The sequence below is a fragment of the Aotus nancymaae genome, unplaced genomic scaffold, assembly GCF_030222135.1.
Source record: "Aotus nancymaae isolate 86718 unplaced genomic scaffold, 86718_ANA_hifiasm-v0.15.2.pri h1tg000016l, whole genome shotgun sequence".
Classification (NCBI taxonomy): Eukaryota; Metazoa; Chordata; class Mammalia; order Primates; family Aotidae; genus Aotus; species Aotus nancymaae.
In genome coordinates this window covers 55,848,346-55,863,000 of record NW_026988428.1, presented here as the reverse complement: position 1 = coordinate 55,863,000, position 14,655 = coordinate 55,848,346, and the positions used below count along the sequence as shown (strand labels likewise).

The following is a 14,655-nucleotide window of genomic DNA, read 5'->3' as shown; positions in this document are numbered from 1 at the left end:
GTCTCGAGCTCCTGGGCTCAGCGAGCCTCTTGCCTAGGCTTCCCAAAGTGCTGCGTTTACAGGCGTGAGCCACCGCATCTGGCCACATTAGCTTTTTAAAAGAGAAATTCTAATGGCCTTTTGATTTGTTCCAACTCTAGTTGATCTTTGCTGTGGAAGGACCGTTCTCTTTTCCTGTCATGTCTAGTTGGCACATTGAATTGAAAAATGGACTTGAAGCTTGGTAAAAACAGAAGAGGTTGAGTCTGAAATTGTAAAGAAAAGAGCAATTTAAAAAGTACACATTTTCCCAAGTTGGTCAGACTGGCCAGCAAGGTCAGGTCTGTATGTTCCTGCTGTAAACTCAGGTTTTTTTGTTTTTTGGGTTTGTTTTACCTCTTCCTTTGACGGTCTTCAGTGAAGTTAACAGTGGATTTGTGTTAATATATAGAATATAGAGAGTTACCATAAATAATTAGCGTGGTCACAGTTTTTTTTTCCCCTTAAAAAAGCTGAAAGATTAATTTTAACTTTCTCAAAAAAAAAAAAATCAGGAATGCAGTATAGTATTTGGGAGGTTTGTCAGCACACATCTCTGCTGGTTTTCAGTCTAGGCTCAAAATCTCTACAGTCAGCAACAAAAGCCCTGAAAAATCAATATTGAGGTTCTTAGACTTTTGAATGGGGGTATAAGGGCAGGGTTTGCTACCTTTTTAATTTGCCCCCTGATGTTTTCTGGCTTCCTTGCCCTAGCTTTTCTTGAGATGGGAAAAGGAGGAAAGTTTTATCAAGTGCTGGTAGATATTTCCACTGTTGTAGATTTCTGCCTGTTAGTCTTTTACTGTTACACACATTCACACCTCATATATTTTGCTCTAAAAGCAGAACATCTGAGATGATTTTGTGGTTGAAAAAGATCTCAAAGAGATGGAAGATGGATTTAATGTTGCCATTTTTAGATAATGCTGTAAATAGAATGGCAGCTGTCCTCAGATGCATAGCCGATATATACTACATATGCTGAATAGAAACAGATAAAAGATTGCACTCAATTAATCCTGAAGAAAAGTAGCATTTTAGCTATGGATTCAGCCATCTAATTTTTAGCTGCAGTGCATTCGTTCTGTCTCTCATGTGATAAAATCCCATGCTTTGAAGGTGACTCAAGAAGAGAAAAATTTGCTATTCTCCTCAACTAGGTTTAAAGCAACTTGTAATATTTTTGTTGTTTACACTCCCTCCCCATTAAATAAGTGATTGAAATCTACCAACAGTTCTGGAACACTTACTGTCTGTGAGGCACTCTTCTTGGTGCTGTGGGGGGAATAAGACATGGTTCTTTTAAAGAAATATTTCTTAAATAGAAAAGGCATAATCAGAAACTTTTCATGAAAGATAGAATGTGATCGTTGCTCTAAGGTTTGACAAAGTTCAATAATGGTTGAATATTTGTAAAACACCTGTTTCAGGTATATTGCTAATAGGTACTGTGGATATTAAGATGAACTGAACCTGTTCCACAAGGAGACTTCCTCAAGAGAGATGGCGTGTAAACAAATAATTGCATTTAATAACTGAATATATAGTTTAAAAGTTCAGGAATAGCAGAGAGAGGGGAGAGTCACTCCCTGGAAGGTGCTTGGGTTGTAGGGCAGGCTTCACTGAAGAGTGATGAGTGGCCAGGAGTTCTAGGCATGAGTGAGTGAGAGTTTACTAGATAAATAATGAGGGGTAAAGACAAAGGAAAAACACAAGGGCTCTCCAGAGAGAGGGAAGTAACATGCTCACAGAGAAGACGGCCTGAGACTTAGTAGTGTACTGGAATCTAACTTGTTTGCAGTCACCCTTGTCCTGGGTGCTTTCTATGTACTATGGGACAGTGTCTGGAATATTCAGCAAAGATTAAGATGTGAAATTCTGGGAAAAAAGCAAATTTTATCTGTAAACTTTGTTTTTATGAGAGCAACTTGCATGCTTTTTCTTTAAGACAGACCTGCCTTTGAATCCTGACTTGCAATTTCTAAATTTCTCAGACCTCACCTTCTTCAATGGTAAATGTGAGTTCTGATATTTAATATAAAACAGATAAAACAGTATGTTGGCTGATACTTAGTATATAATTATGACTGTATTTTTTTTTTTTTTTTTTGGAGACAGTTCTTGCTGTATGCCTCAGGCTGGAGTGCAGTGACACGATCTCGGTTTCCTGCAACCTCTGCCTCCTTACCTCAAGTGATCCGCCCACCTCAGCCTGCCAAAGTGCTGGGATTACAGGCATGAGCTACTGTGCCTGGTCTATAATGATGACTTTAATTATTGCTCTTTTGCTTTTTTTTCGGTTGACCATTCCTTGGTAGTGTTCCTCACTGAGGGCTTAACACATAACCGCACTCAATGAATGGAGCACACCTGCCACTGGGATTTAGGTGATGTGGGAGAGGCAATTGAAAGAGCTCCTCAGTAAACGTTTGGAGACCTGAATTCTAATTCTGCCTTAGCCACAGACTGTGCCCTGGTGATCTTGACTCACAGTGTGCCCTGTGAATTTCTTTTTCTCTGTAAGGAGAGGTTGGACCAAATGTCTGACTCATGTCCTTGTTGCAGTGCGTAGTTTCTGAGGAACGGTCCGGTGACTTGAAAGAGATAAACCACGTAACTTAATTCCAGTAAAAGCCTTACTAACTCTGAAATGTTCTTTTACATTTTCCATTTGGGGGAAAATTGTCTATAGCAACTAAACTCATTTTAAAGAATGGTGGTTTCCCAATTGTTGTAAAAAAAAAAATTACAAAGTACAGTCAATACCCCCAAAATTCATTAAACATGCAAAGGAGTGATGTTAGGCCAGCTTTGCAGCCTCTTCCAAAGATCAGGCCTGGGTAGTGTGAAGTGTGGTTTTGATGGTTTGGGTGTGCAGTGGCGAACTTGTAGTCAGGTGGGCTCTTAGGAGTATCTGATGCCTGTTAAAGTTTTGTAGGTCATTTGGAAAATGCCAATCCATCATGCTGGCGATTTGATAGAATCCTGAGAAAACTTAGTTTTGAGTAAGAAGCAGAGTGTTCCTTTCTACAAATTAATTGTTATACCTATGATTAATGAGCATTTATTCACAAAGTATAGAGAGAAAACATCATAAAGAAGACATAGTCAGTGGGGCCATAGTTAAGGAGTGTTAGCTCCAGATTCCAAACCACAGCCCTTCGATATTGTTTCCTCTCATGACGAGGTCTAACTGCTGTTTTCGCTGTACATTAATTCTGATATCATTTTGAAATAATAGCATGTATGGCTCTGCAGTCTCTTAATGTAGGCAGTCCAATCTCCTCCCTATTTTCTTGCTTTGTTTCCACCGTTAATCTGGTAACCAGCCACTTATCGTACTGATTATCTTGTAATTGAAACTGTAAAAGCCTATGGCAGGTAAACCTATGGTAGGCAGATGGTCTCCCCAGTATGTCAGCTGTCTGAGAAGGATTGTGTGTGTGTGTGTGTGTGTGTGTGTGCGTGTGTGTGTGTGTGTGTGTGTGTGCGTGTGTGTGTGTGTGTGTGTGTGTGTATTACAATGTGGTCTAGGGGGAGAAACAGCCACTCCCCCCGCCCCCCGCCAAAAAAAACCTCACAAAGAAAAGAGCTCAGATCATACAATTTGAAATTTAACAGAATGTATTTGCTAACACTTTCAAAGTTGCCTTAAGATCAAAATTCATTATGGAAGCATCTTTTGTGGAGCACGAAGTGACAGAAAAGGAGGGGAAACTATAGTGTTGGGAAGAGTGCAGAGGTCGTTACAACAGATTTTTAGCAGTCCTGTGTGTGAGTTTGATCTTTTGGTGAACTTACTAGTAACTTGGGGGGTGGGTGGCAGAGAAATGCCCCCAAGCTGTTGGTTGCTTTTGCTTGTTCTCATAGCAGCCTTTGGTGGTCGGGGGAGTGCTTGTTTAAACACTAGTATATGCCATAAAAACTAACAATTATGGCAAGGTTTTCAAGAAAGAAAATTACATTAAAGATGAATGAGGGTATATTGAATAATTATGTTTTAAGGTGTGTAACATTAAAAGATATTGAATAGAATATCGACTGTTTTATGGAAATAGCAATAATGAGATTCCTGTCACCTAATCTTACCATAATTGGGTTATTACTATGCAAATGAAGGTATTACTTTTAAAAAAAAAAACTAACGAAGCTAGACAGATCCTTCAGGCAGTCCTTATCTATTCTTAAAGCTGTGCCATCAATTCTCCTTAGACTGAAGATCCTTTTCTAAACAATTTGGAGATGCTCATTTCACTATATGCCCCTGAAATTCCACTGTAATATTTTTCAGCTGCCACAGGTAGCAGATCAGTGGTTGGTGATTTTATATTCTTTGAGCTTTATGTGGAACCCAAAGGAATAATTAAACTGTATGATTATTGCCCACTGTCATTTTTATTTTAAAAAATGAAATGGAGTGACATTTCCTGCCAAAGATGCATGCTGGAGCCCTTATCTCTACGTTCCATGCAGCTCTGTCATTGCTGCACAGTGTCCAGTGGTGCCTGTGCATCTCAAAGCCAACAGGTCACTTTGGGCTAGCAGACCTCCTAGGACACCTTTGTGACTGAGCAAGTGGTTCCATTTGTCCTCAGTCATACTCAGATCAATAGTCCATATGTTGTAGTCACCACCATGTCCATTTAGGCTCCTGTGGCACCTATGAGATGAATAGAAATATTTGGGACAATTGCCACTTTAGTTCATGACCCAGGTAAATACCTGTGTGTTCAGCTAGGAATGGCATTTTAAACTGTTGACTGCTGAGGCTTTGGGCAAAAGACGATTATATTTCCTGGGAATGTTGTATGATTTCTGCATACTTTATTATGTGAAATGCTCTGTGTAGAAATGATACAGATGTAAAAACTCTAGTATTCCTACCTAGAGAAAGTATGAAAAACAGTCTTTGAGCCTTATTGAAATCTCACAATGAAGTTTTTAGAGTTTTAATACTCTTTGATAGTGTAACCTAGATTGATCACAGCAAGTAGATTTGAGGAAATCACAAAAGACAAATTTCATTTACCAAGTACTTTTGGTTCTAAGGATTAGGAGGTCAAGAAAATATAAGCCTTATCAGTTTATTTCAGAATCAATTTGAGACTTGAGACTTTATAAATGTCACCAACAACTGCTCTTTACCTTATGTCCTTCCACAGTTCTTAAGGTAGAGCAGGGCTCAGTGAAGTGATTGCACATTACATTTATGCCTTTCTCTGTTTAGTAGGGAAGTCTTAGAATACATTTCTATTTATATGGGTATAGATTTTTTTCTGATGTTAGCCATAATTTACCAAATACAGATAACATTTTCAAGCAATTCACAATCCTGAAAATACTCCTTTTGTTTTGTTGTTGTTTTGAGACAGAGTCTCACTCTGTCACCCAGGCTGGAGTGCAGTGGTGCCATCATAGCTCACTATAGCCTCAATCTTCCAGACTCAAGCAGTTCTTCTACCTCAGCCTCCTGAGTAGCAGGAACTACAGGCATGTGCTCACGCTTGGCTAATTTTTAACTTTTTTTTGTGTGTGTAGGAGCAGGGTCTCACTGTGTTGTCCAGGCTGGTCTCAAACTCCTGGGCTCAAGCGATCTTCCTACCTTGGCCTCCCAAAGTGCTAGGATTACAGGTGTGAGCTACTGCACCTGGTTGAAGATACTCTAAATTGTTACCTTTTTATAATTCAACTAATTTGGTTGGCCTCAAGCAATCGATACATGTCAGTAACTTATTAGATCTCTGTGGAAAGGATTTTTGGAAACATGCAGAATTCCTACATATCATTTGGGTTAGAATAAGTTGTGATACTGTTATAAACAACCCGAAAATTTCATCTACAAGGTTTGTTGTGGGTTCAGTTATCCCATATATGCTGGCTCAGCTTTCTAGACTTGTTTTTGATATCTGCTTCCGTGATCTCCCAGTCTGGGGAAGAGAGGGCTGCAGAGTTGAGCACTGGCAATTAATGCCTTATTTCAGAAGTGACAAACATCACTTCTCATATTTCTTTGATAGAATTACTCATATGGTTCCTCCTAATATCCTTGGGATGGGAAATGTAGAAGAGAAGCAGATATTGATCAGTATTAGTAATGTTGATCATATCCAGTATTGATTTATTCTACTTACTGAGAATGCCTTTGAAATATGAGACACTACTCATGATGTGTGAGTGAAGCTATAGCAAGGAGTATAATGAATGGCTTTCATTAAGAACAATAAGCATTTTCCTTCTAGTCATCGATGCACCCATTTGTCTAGACTTCCATGCACCTTGCTATTCTTGGATTTTATGGAACAGGTTTTACCTTGACCAAGGTCACTGTGCAGTCAACCTTTGCAGATGGGATTATAGTCAGTTTTTAAACTGCAGCTGTGGCCAACCTGCAATAATGACAGACATTGCAGAAAGAATGCCCTTTGTCCGGGTTTGATGAGGGCTGGTGATGTTAAATACTGCTGATAGTTTCCTGGGTTGGAAAGGGGGTTATTTGATTTACAAAAGAAGGAAACATTAGAATCAGTCTATTCTTCAACTCATTCCGATAGGATATATAAAGGAAAGTGAGCACATTTTTAATATAATGAGTGTCCCATTATCTTTTTAAACAAAGCAGAATATTTAGAGCTAATAGGGATTTAGCAGCAGTTAGAAAAGTTTGTATCATATTTGACTTTCCTTGGGTAGCAAGCAAGAAGAGAACAGGAATGTATTTGACCTGAGAGCAGGGGAATCTTTTACCACTAGATAAAATAGCATCGTAACTGTGTCCCCGAGAGTGGTATTAATAGTAAAAACCATGAAAGAGTTCTGGGCAAGTCAAGAAAGGATGTCCCTAATATTTTGGTTAAACAGTATAAGAGCATTATTCTTTTTTTTTTTTTTTTTCCCCCTTGAGAATGGAGTCTTGCTCTGTTGACCAGGCTGGAGTGCAGTGGCACGATCTTGGCTCACTGCAACCTCCACCTCCCTGGTTTGAGCAATTCTCTGCCTCAGCCTCCTGAGTAGCTGCGATTAAAGGCACATACCACCATGCCCAGCTAATTTTTTTGTTTTTTGTTTTTTTGAGATGGAGTTTCACTCTTGTTTCCCAGGCTGCAGTGCGATGGTGTGATCTCAGCTCACTGCAACCTCTGCCTCCCAGGTTCAAGCCATTCTCTTGCCTCAACCTTGTAAGTTGCTGGGATTATAGGCATACGCCATCACGCCTGGCTAATTTTGTATTTTTAGTAGAGATGGGGTTTCTCCATGTTGGTCAGGCTGGTCTCAAACTCCTGACCTCAGGTGATCCGCCCGCCTTGGCCTCCCAAAGTGCTAGTATTACAGACGTGAGTCACCACACCCAGAATTTTTTTTGTATTTTTAGTAGAGACGGGGCTTTACCATGTTGGCCAGACTGGTCTCGAACTCCTGACTTCAGCCAGTCTGCCTGCCTCGGCCTCCCAAAGTGGTAGGATTACAGGTGTGAGGCACCACTCCTGGCCAAGAGCATTATTCTTAAAGTATGGAAGCATATTAGTTAAGGAGATTAGTTGTTTAGTGTCTATTATAATTGATTATCATGAAACTGTTTTAATTGCTGGTAACAAATGAATTAGTGACATATGAGTGTATAACATATCCTACTTTTTTCTCTTTTTCTCATTTTTTCTTTATATTGCATATTATAATGAACAAACCAAAGACCACACAAAACAAATATATGCTGTGGTGATTCATTATAAGGTAAACAGTCTTGTAACCACCACCCAGGTCAAGAAATAGAAGTCACGAACAATTCCAGAAGCCTCTCCATGTGTACCATCCTAATCACAGACTCACCTCGTTCTCTAGAAATAATCACCTGAACTTTCATAGTAATCAGTCCTTGCATTTCATTATGTTTTATCATCCAATTATGCATATCATGAATTTTGTTCATTAAACATTCTTTATATGTCCTTGAAGTCTTTTATAGTCTATAGCACCTCTTCCGTTTCTTCCTTTTTCTTATACCTCATCTGCTGAAGAATCCAAGTTGCTTGACCTAAAGAATTTTCCACAGCATGGATTTTGTTGTTTGCATACTCATGGTGTAGTTTATCATGTTCCTCTGTCCTCCATATTTTCTGAAAAAACTGGCAGCTGGTTCCAGAGACTTGATCAGATCAGTATAATCCCTTTGTAAGACTATAAGAAGTGATGTAATTATCAGTCATTTTTTTATATTAGTTATCGAAGCTCACTACTTAGATTCATTAATTCATTAGGGGTTGCAAAGTAGAAATAATCTAATTATGTCATCTTGTTTTTGTTTAGTAACTGGGATAATTTAATAAAAAGACCCTTACTTCCCAGTCTACTATTTGGTTATCAAGTTGTACAGTTCATATAGGAAACACAAGATAAACAATTGATTATATCTTTTTATTTTTCCAGTTTTCAAAATAATGAATGAGCTTCCTGTCATCCTCAGAAGGTAACCAAGTAATTCCTTTTAAATATCATTGTGAATTCATGAATTTAAGCATATATGATAGGCTAGATCTATTGTAATTCTTACCTTTGAGGCTCAAATGGTCTCATCTTTGGCCAAGGGGAACCTTTTCAAGTTGGCTTTTGGGTATTTTCACATGACCCTAGTTATCTTTGATAGCTTCATATGTACTGGGTACATTAAGATGTTCATGAAGCTCATCTGTACATAGCCTGCTCCATCCATTTCTCCAAGAAGCCCTGTTTTCTGGACACTAGGTATATTCACTGTTGATGGTTTTGTCTTTATTGATAGGCCTAAACAGACAGAGCTATTGTATGTGCTTAAAGTTTTTAGCTGTAATACTCATGTATTAATTTTGGACTATGAAATTTTATGTCAAAATAAAGGACTCTTAGTATGTGTGAGTCCTGTTAGAAGCTTTACTGATACTTCTAGAGAACCACACCTCAAGCATGGAAAGGTCTCATCCTCTAGCCGTTAACCATAATGTACACATTTATACAGTTTCTCTTCTTAGTATTTCTTTGGCTTAATACCATAGCAGAGTCTTCTTTCACAGTTTATCTTTGGCTCTCTTTTGGCGAGTGGTGACAGACTTGCTACAAGTTACTGTCTCTAAAGCCTCTTATCTATAGAGTTTCACTTTTTCTTTTTTTCTTTTTAGCATGGTGTTTCGGTTTGATATGCATTGTTTTATTTTGATCACCACTTGCCAATGTTTATCTGCTAGAGTAACTCCCTCAGAAGTTGTCATATACATTCTACATATTACTTTTATGTAAGTGTATCTATTCTGTGGTTAAATGTTTAAAATTATTTTTTAGAAATAAGGGAGTAAGCATTAGCACAGCATAGCTATCATCATTTTCCTGAGCTAATATAATCTGTGGCAGACTTGACTAAAATGGTTAATTGCATTCTTAGAGACTGAACCCCAAAATGATGTTCGGTGATTAAACATAGGAAGTTTCAGAGTCTGTAACATTTGCTTGTTCAGAAAACTCTTTTGAGTCTAGACTTTATCAGGAACTCTTTTCACTAGTACGACCAGGGAATCAAATGCCCCTACTTGGCTGGGCATGGTGGCCCTCGCCTGTAATCACGGGACTTTGGGAGGCCAAGGCAGGCAGATCACTTGAAGTCAGGAGTTCGAGAGCAGCCTTTCAAAACATGGTGAAACTCTGTCTCTACTAAAAATGTAAAAAGATGGCTTGACTCTAATCCCAGCACTTTGGGAGGCCGAGGTGGGTGGATCATGAGATCAGGAGATCGAGACCATCCTGGCCAACATGGTGAAACCCTGTCTCTAGTAAAAATCAAAAAATGATCTGAATGTGGTGACACACACCTGTAATCACAGCTACTTGGGAGGCTGAGGGAGGATAATCACTTGAACCCAGGAGGTGGAGGTTGCAGAGAGCCTGGATGGTGCCACTGCACTTAAGCCTTGGTGACAGAGTGAGGCTCTATCTTAAAATAAAATAAAATGCTTCTTTTGGAGCTATGTAGAAGGAATGAGGACTCTAGTGGAGGTGTGGGATCCAGTGTTTTGTGTTCATGAGAGAAAAAAACTCAGAACATTTGTTGTGCTATAATTTTGGAGGGTCTTCTTTTGACAAACATTGGTGGCCAATCTAGGTAACTCTGACAACTAGTCCATCTTTTCAGAGAATGATGTCCTACTGGTCTGAAATGGACCAACCTAGACTAGTGCTTTCAGATACATACCCGTTCACCCGCCCTGTTGCCACTTTTTGTAGTCTTCTTCTGGGAGCTCTAAGGCAAATCAGAGAGCAGTGAAATTCAATATATTATTAGATTACAAATGTACTGAGTCATTAGGGTATTTTTAGAAGAAATTGGGGTATTTTTGAAAAACAGTCAAACCTATTTAATAATAAAGAGAGGTAATACTTTACAGAGCCCGACATTAAAGTTGGGGCAGATGATTGGGCTGGCCTTTTCCAGTGCTTTCAGCTCCTTATCTCTGCAATTCCTAAATTCTGTTTTCCTCTGTATATCAGCAGTATTCTTGAATTGGATGCAGATAGCATCACAGTTTCAGGTCTGATGACCATAGAGTTTGGGAAAGAGACCATCTCTTCCAGTGGCTCTCTTTAACAGTAAGGGAACATTTTCCGGAAGCAAATCTCAGCCCTGTTTCTCTGGCCCACATAGCATCATATGCTGATTCCTGGATCCAAATCTTGTTTGCAAGTGAATGCTATTTATAGAGTGACTTAGGCCTGGGTTTACAACCAATAACTGGCAAGGAGGATGGGATTACCATGGTTGCCTTAAACGTAGCAAACTCTACTTCAGAGTGTGGAGTCAATTTCTCAAACTGCATAGCTCTTACATACTGAGGAGAGAATGAAGGGGATATTAAGGAGAAAACCACAATATTATCTACTACACTATGTCTTAGTGTAATATTGGGGTCCAGGGTGCCCTCAGTTCCCTGGATGTTTCTCCAGGTTCTTGGTCTCCTGCCCTCTCAAGAATGAGAGAGGGGACCACGGCGCAGTGTTCAGTAAATGTTGGACTCAAAAGTGTTTGTAGAAAGTGATTTATTTAGAGAGAGAAACAGGAGAAGGAGAGAGAGCTGACTCTCACACTGAGTGAGAGAATCCAGAAAGATGGAATCCAGGAGAGGAAAGCAGCTTCCACCCTGAGTGGAAGGGAATAGAGAGAGATGGAGTTTAGGAGGGGAAGACAGGCTTCCATGAGAGAGTGTGGAAGGGGACTCCAGAGGGAAAATCCAGGAGAGAGAAAGACGGACTTCCACAAGAGAGTTCATGGAAGGGGATCCAAACATGGGAGTCCAAAGGGGTGTGGAAGAAGGGGACTTTTAACCTGGGAGGAACCCCCACCTTCTCTAAGACCCCGGGCCAATGAAAGGAGTTCCTTAGAAGTTCAGCTGGGGTGACTGACTCTTAGTTTGTTCCCATGCTCGTGAAATTTAAACATAAATGGTTAAATTTCCCAGATGGAGAGCGATGGGAGGGGGGCATGGCGCTAGGAAGTTCTTGCCCTTAAAACTACGCCCCCTTGTGGACCCAGAAAGAGAACACCTTCCTTCATTAGGGCTCATTCGTGAATGTATTTTTATTTGTTTGGCTGCAGTGTGTGAGTAAATAATGATCCATGACAGTTGGATTAAGAAAAAGGAAAAAAAAAACCCACCAATATGATATAAAGCATCCAAAGATACCTGATTCAAAAATCTTTGAAGCCATTCCTCTGATTTTTATTATTTCTAGAATTTCACTGAGTATGAATTACATGAGTACCTAATATCCACCCTTTATACCTATATATGAGCTCAGTGAAAACCAGCCTCTGTGAAATATGATTAAACTTGCCCTTAAAACATGTCATTTGCATTTAACATTTTGTTCCAGCTGTTCATCCCTGGTTGCTTCTCACATACTCTGTGTTCCAGGTCAGGGTGTCCTGGCACTAGCACCACCACCATGTCTACCTTGTCCCATGGCTCAACATTGTCCTTTTCTCCAGGCTTCCAGATGATTCCTGCTCCTAAAAACCCAACTCGGTGACGACTTCTGTGAAGTCTTCCAATGATCTGCCCTGTCTGAAGGTCTTTCCTCTAGTGACCAACCTTTAAGTATTATATTCTGTTCAGTTCATTTGCCAGTTAAGTAATCTGTCACCTTTTGGGAATTCTACTTTGTCTTTGAGCTCTTCTTAACATCGCCTGTTGCAGATAATGAGTCTGATGAAAATTATCTACTTTTCATGGCATCATCTTGGAAAGGAAAATATAAAGAGTCTTTTTTTCTGGACATAAAAATAGCTCAGATTTATTAAGCACTTGCTATATGCCCAATGCAATAACAAATACTTTACAAGTATTGTCTCATTTCTTCCTCACATATACATAAAAAAACTCCATGTGGTAGGTTAAACAAAAGCCTGCCTCAAAATAGGAGAACCAGGAAATAGACTCTGGTGCTAACACTGGATAACAGTCTTTAAGCTCACAGGAAGTCTCTAGGCATCAGTCTCTCACTCTGTCCAGTCTCTTAGACTTGTGTTCTTACCCAGCTTGATCAGCAGAATCTGCCATTTGTGGAATCTCTCCACAAATGGGCAGTTCCAAGTTGGAATGCCAATTGAATAATCTCAATAAGAAACAGAGAAGGAGAAAGTTGCATCAATGTTTGGGTGATGGGGAGCCTCACATGGCTTGCCAGAGCAGGTCACTGATAGCCAAGGTCTGAGCAGTCATCCCTACAGTGCAGCTGGGGGAACACAGGCCAACCCCACCTGAACCATAAAGTCTGAGAGTCAAGCAGCATGGTTTCTCAATGAGATGCTGTGTAGACAGTTATTCTGGTTAGCATTGATTCTAATTGACCTATAAGACCTAAATTTAGAGATTAAGGAACATGCCCAAGATCACTCACATAGGGAGATTTAACTCATCCACATTTCAGAGTTTGTTTTGCTAATAACAATTTTGGTACATTGTAATATTGTTATTCAAGCTGTTTGAGTATCATTGCTCAAAATACAAATAATTTCAACTGCGTGGACCTCATTGTGTATATCGTCAGTAGCAGCCCTCTTGAGAATACTCAGTGCCTCTAGTTCCTCATATAATCTCATCTTTTCTATCAAATCAGGAATTGAAACATTAGCTCATAGTTGTACATGTTAGTTGAGTGACTGGATTTGCTTTCCTAAGACTGTTTCAGTCATCATGTTTCCTTACCCAGGTCTTTGCTTTTAGATACATTCATAGCTTTTGCGGCTCCAACAATGACATTTCAGATGTCACTTTACTGGTGCTGAGATATTGGTAGAGGAAAAACGGGTTACCCAGTCAGTGAAATATCCCTCCATTGCCTGAGGAAGTGACTGGCTATAACAAGTTGGAGATTCATGAGTGTGTTTGAAGGGCTAGTCCAAGATCTCTCAGCAGAGAGACATTTGGTCACCCTGGGGAGAATAAACCAAGACTGAGCTGTGGATGCTGAAGACCTGCTGCTTGGAGCTCCTGAGATGGAAATGTACAGGTCCAGATATCTCTGGCTTCTTTCAAAAATCCCGGGCCTGCCCTGCTCTTGCTTGGGCCTGCCAGCATGCCCTGTTCTTCAGGTTCTTCCTGCCCTTTCAGTACCCAGGAGAGACCACCCACTGTCTCACTGCAGTTCCGAGTCTTCCTGTTTCTCTCCTTCTGATCCAAGAATTTCAAAGTCCAAGATAAGTTTTCTGTAAGTCTTGATGTTACTGAATTTTTGGTGCTATGTAATGTTTCATATATTGATGCACAAGCTATGTTTTGCTGTTACACCCCTTTCCTGTCATTCTGGAAGGCATCCTCATTTCCTTTCTTTGCTAATGACTTTTCCAACTTTGATGTAGTTAGATCACAGCTTCTTTATTAGCAAGTTTAATGACTTTGTTTTCTCCACATCATCTAACAAAGTACGTTACAGATATTACTCAACAATATTATGTATTTTATTTGACTTCATACTCAGAGATGGGTTGAGACAATCTATGACAGTAATATTAGGACCCAGAATTTCATCTTATTTTTAGAGGGGGCTTGAATGTTGGCTGTTACTGTGCACTTTCAGTTTGGGCTAAGAGCTTTAGGATGAAGCAAAGTTTACCAGCCTGACTCACATATTGGTATGTTGATCTTGGTATCTTTATCCATTCATTCTTTATCAGCTGAGGGGCTAATTTAAGATTTTTTAGAATGTAGAATTTGATGTATTCTCAGGATTTTTGCTTCTAATCAGGAATAATGGCTTTAGGTTTATAAAAAGCGTTAAAATACTTTGTGCTTTTCTTCAAACTAGATGTCAGTTATCTCAGAGTTTACATTCGCTCCATGGTGGTACCATGACTGGAAAGAGGAACAAGTCTTCTTAAATAAAAATGTGGCCTGTTAGCCACAAAAAAATGGGTTAATAGACTGTCTTCCTGTTTACAGTTTATGGTCTATCCAGAAGGGATTTCATGTGTTCATCTATCTTTTTAACTGGCAAAGTAAGTATAACTTTACCTTTAGTTCATGAACATCGGCAGAGAGATACATCTATATGACTTTTGAATATTAAAAACCACAAAGGCTTTTCTCAATTAGCAGGGGGGATTTACACAGCAAACTAGTGAAA

General features: G+C 39.5%; 1 protein-coding gene across 4 annotated transcripts in view; it reads left to right on the top strand.

Moving 5' to 3' along the window:
* SOX5 (SRY-box transcription factor 5) overlaps nt 1-14,655 on the top strand; it is a 1,022,042-nt gene that overhangs the window by 129,883 nt on the left and 877,504 nt on the right. Inside the window, exon 1 of one of the 4 annotated variants that reach the window (XM_064377352.1) lies at nt 8,462-8,479. The exons of the other annotated variants lie outside the window; for them this stretch is intronic. The gene's annotated coding sequence lies outside the window, so the exon portion shown is untranslated. Of the gene's footprint in view, nt 1-8,461; nt 8,480-14,655 lie in introns of those variants that run through there. 4 annotated transcript variants of the gene reach the window in all.